We start from the raw sequence: 8,343 nt of genomic DNA on the forward strand, positions 1-8,343 counted from the left end.
TTAAGGAAAGGAAAGAAAACAACACAACTGTACAATCTATTTTGGCAAAACTAAAAGCTTTCAGCTAGGAAGTACCCCAAAGGAGCTTTATTTACACAATAAAGGGTTTAAATATATCTCCTTGACGGTTTTAAATTATCTCCTTGATGCTCTACTTTTCCTTAGATTTTGTTAATCATAGGCATTTAAACTGACACAGTATTTTATTTTTGGCTTTTGATAATTGCTCCACGTAACCTATGTGTGAAAATAGTTTTTCGATGCAGAGAGCTACATTTGCCTCCCTATAAAAGTCATTTACTGTTGAAAATATTTCACTATATCTAGGGGTTTATTCTTAGATTACTAATAGAGTTGCCATATTCTATCCCAATCAGTAGTGGGTTTCACTTACCTTCACTACAGATCCGGAACTGTGAACGTGCCTATGTGCTCATTTTGGTCACGTGCTGAACTTCTCTACATGCGCATTTTGTCTGTGATGATGTCCAGGTGGGTGGGCGGAGCCTCCTGCCACCACTTCTACTGGTTCATCTGAACGGAGGTGAAGTGGTAGTAACCCACCACTGATCCCAATGTTTTCTCATTTGGCAACTTTAACATGTGGGGACTTGAACTCCCAGAATTCCATAAGCTCAATAAGCAGAGATCTCCAACCTTGGGTTGCTTTACAACTTGTAGACTTCAACTCTCAGAATTCTTCATCCAACCATGGAATCGTAGGAAAAACAAAATTAATAATAGAAAAGGATTAAAATATATTTAAAAATGCAAATACAGTTCTTTTTTTGGGAAGTATTACCTTCCAATTTGAACCTATTTTAATATATACTGCTCAAAAAAAATAAAGGGAACACTTAAACAACACAATATAACTCCAAGTAAATCAAACTTCTGTGAAATCAAATTGTACGCTTAGGAAGCAACACTGATTGACAATCAATTTCACATGCTATTGTGCACATTCAACTTTGTACAGAACAGTATTTAATGGGGACACAACAAGGGGACACAATCTGAAGTTAGTTGGGGGAAAGATCAAAAGCAATGTGAGAAAATATTATTTCACTGAAAGAGTAGTAGATCCTTGGAACAAACTTCCAGCAGACGTGGTTGGTAAATCCACAGTAACTGAATTTAAACATGCCTGGGATAAACATATATCCATCCTATGATAAAATACAGAAAATAGTATAAGGGCAGACTAGATGGACCATGAGGTCTTTTTCTGCCATCAGTCTTCTATGTTTCTATGTTTCTAATGAGAACATTTCATTCATTCAGATCTAGGATTTGTTATTTGAGTGTTCCCTTTTATTTTGAGCAGTATAGTTACATGTGAAGTATATAAAGAGCAATCGAGAGCTTCAGAAGAGAAAGGTTTATGTTTTCTACCCTTCCTGCCTGGATCTCCTGCATGATTTGGTCTCTAGAAAACACACATACACAAACCCTCCAGATCTCTTATGCTTGCCTCTCAGGCTGTCACTGCCATCTCTAATGTTGCTGTCTCTCTTGGCCACACACATGTCTCTCCATGCATTTTTCAACCGGAGGCTGTTTGTCGTCACTCTACACAGTCTTGCAGACCTTGACTGCTCACTTATTTGCTCTCCTTCCCCCCCCATCTTGCTCACACGCCTACCCTCCTGGTTAGTCACTTCCCCCCCCCCCCATCCTTTTTTTCTTGTGTAAAATGCTATATTGCACTTATGGAAGATAAACACGAGAGCTATTTGAAAAGAGCCAAATCCATGCCCCACCCAGAGGTCCAGGTCACGTGTTTGATTTTGAAAAAAAAAAAAAAAAAAATTTCATTTATTTAAATTTCCTGTTTCTAAACTGCTCCTATTTCTCAGAGAGGGATCCTTTCTATAGCTTTTTCTATCTGCAGGTTGTGGTGCAGGGACGGGTTCCTCTTTCCTTCCTACCGGTGCACTGCGTGTGAATTGCGATGTTTCACGCTGTTCTGTCAGGCTCTCTGGTAGAATCCTCCCAAAAATTCACAGGTACAAATTTCAGACACACACACGTTTGAAAATTCAAAATAATGTTCTTTATAATGAAAATTCACTTAAACCAAGCCCTCTTTTGGTATAGCAAAGAGCACTCATCTCCAAACAAAGTGGTAATTTGTACAAGTCCATTATCAGTTCTGTGATACTTAGCTTGCAGCTGTGAGGCAATTCACAGTCCTTCTCCTTTCACAAAGTGAAACACACTTTGCTCTGGTTTAGTTTCAAAGCGGGGGAAAATCAACACACAAAAAGTCAAAGTCAGTAAAGCAGTCACGAAACACAAGGATCAGATAATCTTCCACAATGGCCTCACCAATTACCACAGCCACACCCAACCACAGGTGGCCTCATTTTCTTTGATAATAATCTCTCAGTTGTTGTTGCCTATGTATCGCTCTCTGCATGCGTGGCTGTATCATTAACTCTTGTTCTGAATCCAAGGAGGAGCTAGATAATTGATCTCCTTCTGAGCTGTCTGCCCCACTCTCCTCCTCCCTGTCACTCATGTCTTCTTGGTCAGAGGAGCCTTCATCATCAGATTCCACCCGGGGGGGGGGGCAAAACAGGCCTGCAGCATGTGGATGTCTCCCCCACATCCACAGTCCTTGGGGCAGAAGCAGGGCCAGAGCTAACCACAACACACGCGTGAGTCCCCTAGTGCGATTTTGTTTCCAGGAAGATTTTCCTTCTGCACATGCACAGAGAGCCAAAAAAAATCACTGAAAATAAGGAAAAAAAGATGGTGGTTTGTACAGACCAGTAAAGACAGCACCGGGCCCATTGTGCCAAAATTGCACAATCGGCAGACCACTGCTAGAGGCGAGCACTGGACCACACCGGTAGGAACCTGTCTTGGCTGTGGTGTGTCCATGGCTTGGTCTTGCTAGGGAATTTACTGTTTTCCTCTGCTGCCATTCTAGTGTTTGTGTCATATCTTGCCATAAGGAAGGTTTGCATCTCCTCTGCTTTTGGTGGAATTATGTTGCGATTCAGATTTAGTGGCTGGGTTATGTTTATAATGAATTTCTCTTTATTGCCTCAATTGTTTTCCTATGGATTTGGCAACAATGCCCTTCATTTTTCTCCTATCTCTAAAGTGATGTTTCTAAGCCTTGGCAACTGTGTTCTGAATTGCCCAACCAGCCATGCACCCAGCCAGCCTCCCAACTCTGGGACTTGACATCTATACATCTTAAAGTTGCCAAATTGAGAAGCATTGCTCTAAAGCATAACTAGAAGCAAATCTGAGTTGTTCTTCACATTTGGAAGGTGTGTGCTGTGTGTGTTGGGGGATGGAGGAAGAAGCAGAAGTGCTACTTTGGCAAAGAATTGATGTAAGTAAATGAAAACTATTTTAAAGGATAGTGGCAATCTGATAATGTTTGCTGAATATTTTTTCTAGGAGTAACATTCCTTTAAGGATGGGTAACATGAAGGATCAATTCTGCCCATTAAATGCTATAAATCATCATTTTATGAAACTGACGTGTTGAACAACAATATGTTGGAATTCAGATCTGTGCAGAGTTTGGATTTAAAGGGCAAAATGGTATTTGGATCATGCATCTGCTGGCAAGGGCAGCTGGCTGCTTGAATGTGTTCCCAACAGGTGCAACATGAATGCTTAGATTACGTTGTGAATCACATTTCACAATCAGATCTCTGCATAGATATCTTGCAAACCATATGATGATCCTTAGATCCTTAGAACTTTCTTAGTATGATTAAAAACAGTTAAATGGAAGCCACGGCCATATAATAGAAACTCTCCTTTTTACATATATTGTACACATGGCACCTAAAAAGGGTGAGATTTCAGTTTCAGGATCACTTATGTGATCAAGGCATCCCGATACCACTTCACAGTACTTTATAACTCTCTTTAAGTTGTTTACAGTATAAGCATATTGCCCCCAACAATCTGAGTCCTCATTTCATCAACCTAGGAAGGATAGAAGTCTGAGTCCACCTTGAGTTGGTCAGGATCAAAATGCTGGCAGTCAGCAAAATTATCCTGCAATACTGCATTCTAACCCACCGTGCCACCACTTCTCCCTAGGCTTAATAAACCTATGATTCTTTTATATAGATGTAAGAAAACTAAGTTGAGAAGTTTTGGAATATCTTGTGCTGCCATGTAATCTCCAAGTACAGTGATCCCTCGATTATCGCGAGGGTTCTGTTCCAAGACCCCTCGCGATAATCGATTTTTCGCGATGTAGGGTTGCGGAAGTAGAAACACCATCTGCGCATGCGCGCCCTTTTTTCATGGCCGCGCATGCGCAGATGGTGGAGTTTGCGTGGGCAGCGGGGAAGACCCAGGGAAGGTTCCTTTGGCCGCCCAGCAGCTGATCGGGGTTTCCCCTTTGCGTGGGCGGCGGGGAAACCCCGATCTTCGTCTGCTCGCTGCTGCTGCGGCCACCCAGCAGCTGATATGCTCGGCAGCGCAGCAGCAGCGAGCAGACGAAGATCGGGGTTTCCCCTTTGCGTGGGCGGCGGGGAAACCCCGATCTTCATCTGCTCGCTGCTGCTGCGGCCGCCCAGCAGATCAGCTGCTGGGCAGCCGAAGGAACCTTCCCTGGGTCTTCCTCGCTGATGCCCCCACTCGCCCGCCCGCCGCCCGCTCGCCTGCCGCCCGCCGCCCGCCCGCCGCCCGCCAGCAAGAGGGGGAGAGAGAAAGAGAGAGAAGGAAAGAAATAGATGAGAGAGGGAGGAAGAGAGTGTGAGAGAGGAAGAAGCAAGATAGAGAAAGAGAAAGAGAAAGAGAAAGAAAGATGAGAAAGGAAGGAAGAGAGTGATGTCATCGGGTGGGAAAAATCGCGATATAGCATTTCGCGAAGAATGAGATCGCGAAAATCGAGGGATCACTGTATATGATCATCTCCAGTTTATGACTGATTTCTGAACAAGAACTAATGAGAGCTCAAAGGTCTACTATCATTAGACAAGTAAGATCACTTTCTCAGGAGGTAGACACTGTAGAAGGTGTTAAGGGACAAAACTATCTTTGCTATGTGACATTTCCTTCACTGCTTGTGTCATGAACTACAGTGAAAAAACTAGTTTATCGCTAATCTTCAAATCAGATTCAATAGGTTGGTAAGTAGGGGAGAAGGGGAATGTCATCTATGCTGTTTATCTTAAGCTGCAAAATGTCTTGGTCCAGATATGCCAACTTCTTTTTCAGATGGATTCGATAGAAAATCTTAAAAGGAAACTAGAAATAAAGAAATATTTTCCCAGGTTAAACTCAAAAGGATGATCGATCCTTTCTGAAATGTTAGACTGATTTACACTTGGTTCTAAAGAACACCTTTTCTATCATTAACATGAAATTAAAGGATGATATTAGTTCAGACAGCACTAAGTTCACACTAAGTTCACATGTCTATAGCAGGAGAAGTGAATATGGCCTGTGGACATTTTTTTCCTAAAACTATTATAGAAAATTTTCACATTGGGGATAGAAACAATAGAAACAGAGGAAAATAACCCTTAAATCTTTAAAGAACAATATATATTGCACATTTATTTGTGGCAAGGAACATAGTTTATGTTAAATTCTTCCTCTATTTCAGGGGTGGGGAAATATGGCATCTTTACGATGTGCAGACTTCAGCATGGCTGGCAGAGGAATTCTGGAAGTTGAAGTCCACAGGTCATAAAGGGACCATCATTCTTCCACCCCTGCTCTATAGGTTCTTAATTTATTCCCCAAATAATTTGCTTGCTGAAATATGGAAAGAGCCCCAACGATCATCTGAACCCCAATAAGAGAGCAGAAGAATGCCATTACTGTAGATCAAGAAGCCCATCTGTTGAGTGCTCTGGCTAGAAATCCTGGGACCTGACAGTTCTAACATTTTTTAAAGGTACCAAGTTGGAGAAGGCTGCTTTAATCAATTTATCTCTCTCTGTCTCTCTGTCTCTCTGTCTCTCTGTCTCTCTGTCTCTCTGTCTCTCTGTCTCTCTGTCTCTCTGTCTCTCTGTCTCTCTGTCTCTGTCTCTGTCCGTCCGTCCATCCATCCATCCATCCATCCATCCATCCATCCATCCATCCATCCATCCATCCATCCATCTATCTATCTATCTATCTATCTATCTATCTATCTATCTATCTATTATTCAGATTTGTATGCCGCCCCTCTCCGCAGACTCGGGGCGGCTCACAGCAATAATAGTACAATGTAACCAAATCTAATATTTAAGTTAATTTAAAACCCTAATTTAGAAACCAATCATACATACTAACATACCATGCATAAATTTTATAAGCGTAGGGGTAGGGAAAGTCTCAATTCCCCCATGCCTGACGACAGAGGTGGGTTTTAAGGAGCTTACGAAAGGCAAGGAGGGTGGGGGCAACTCTGATATCTGGGGGGAGTTGGTTCCAAAGGGTCGGGGCCACCACAGAGAAGGCTCTTCCTCTGGGTCCTGCCAAACGACATTGTTTAGTTGACGGGACCTGGAGAAGGCCAACTCTGTGGGACCTAACTGGTCGCTGGGATTCGTGCGGCAGAAGGCGGTCCCGGAGATATTCTGGTCCGGTGCCATGAAGGGCTTTATAGGTCATAACCAACACTTTGAATTGTGACCGGAAACTGATCGGCAACCAATGCAGACTGCGGAATGTTGGTGTGACATGGGCGTATTTAGGGAAGCCCATGATAGCTCTCGCAGCTGCATTCTGCACGATCTGAAGTTTCCGAACACTTTTCAAAGGTAGCCCTTTGTAGCCCTGAGATACTCGATGCTAGGTGAATCAGCCCTCCCCAATAATTCCATTTTAGTTTTTTAAACTGTTGTTCTGTTAAAAATGAGCCAAACCATCCCTCTTACTTACTGATGACCCCAAAGAGTCTGTGCAAATATTTTTTCTTTTAATCGCAAGCTGAATTTATTATGTTAGTTCTATAGAGTTCTACAGAAAAATCTGCAAATGCGATCAACATTCATTCTTGTTTTGCCCAAGCTACAGGGTAGGAAGATTGCTCGCAGTAATAACTTCTTTTGTTTGGTACATCAGAGCCCAGATTGCCATGGCGGCAGCTCATGTTTTTGCTCAAGTCTATACATATGTATGTATTTCTACTTTCCACTATTTTCATTTCTTTGAGCACTGAGGCTTATGTGTTTGCTTGTTTGAAATTTTGGCAGCAAGGGACCTGAGGTGTTTCTTTCTTTTTTTAATCCCTCGCCCTTCCTCCTTCTCTTTCTCCTCCTTCTTCTGTTTTGTATCCTCATCTCTTTGGGGGTGGGTGGGTTGGCGAGAGGGCAGCTTAACAAGTCAAATATAAACCACATGGCAGAAGGGGGGGATAGAATAAACCCATTAAACAGACATTGTACGTGATATTCCATCACTGATTCAATATAGTGCATTGAAACAACACACAGGCTGGGACTAAGGTGAAAAAATGCAGTTGCCTGAAGCTCTGAGCTTTCAAATTAGGCTAAGAGGCTCCCTTGATAACCAGCAGCACAGAAGCTTTCAATATTATTTAACTACTCTCATATCAGTGACACATGACTGTAAGGCAAGGACCTGGAGGAGATCCACATCACACCAGTAAGGTAATCCACCTGCCCCTTCCATTCTTCATAAGCCAAACGCAAATACTTTCAGTTTACCCAAATGGCAATAGAGAGCAAATGCCCTTTTCTCATCTCGAACACTATCTCTCTCACTCCACGCAGCCTATTTTGCATCAAAAGATACATTTGAAAGTAGAGATCCCTTTGAGCTAAAGAATTCTAAACTGGCAGAAGAATTTCTAGTGGCACACCAGCCTGGAGCCATATTTTTATGAGGACATCACTTTATATTTCGAAGCTTCAGTAGGCACTCATGTTTCCTCATTGCTAGGAGCCATGCCACATCAAGTTGTCTCTCGCTCCCCCTCCCTCTGCTTTTATGTTTTTTTAATGGAGTCCAGTTTTCTACCTAAGTTATGGCTAGCTTTTTGATAAATCCTCAGACACCAATGTAACTATAACAAAAGGCTTTATTTTCTGAGTCTGCTAGAGGAAGAAAAAAAAGCGCAAAAGGAGCTTGCTTTCATTTATATGCTACTAAACAAAGACCCTGCATCTCTCCTCTGATAATTTCTTATTAAATCAAAAAATTATCTATCTTAATTTGTCAAAAGCATAATTATCTATCTATCTATCTATCTATCTATCTATCTATCTATCTATCTATCTATCTATCTATCTATCTATCTATCTATCTACCTATCTATCTGTCTACCTCAGTGATTTTCAATCTTTTTTGAGCCGCGGCACATTTTTTACATTTACGAAACCCTGGGGCACATTGAGCGGG

Source organism: Erythrolamprus reginae, chromosome 3 (genome assembly GCF_031021105.1).
Source record: "Erythrolamprus reginae isolate rEryReg1 chromosome 3, rEryReg1.hap1, whole genome shotgun sequence".
Lineage (NCBI taxonomy): Eukaryota > Metazoa > Chordata > Lepidosauria > Squamata > Dipsadidae > Erythrolamprus > Erythrolamprus reginae.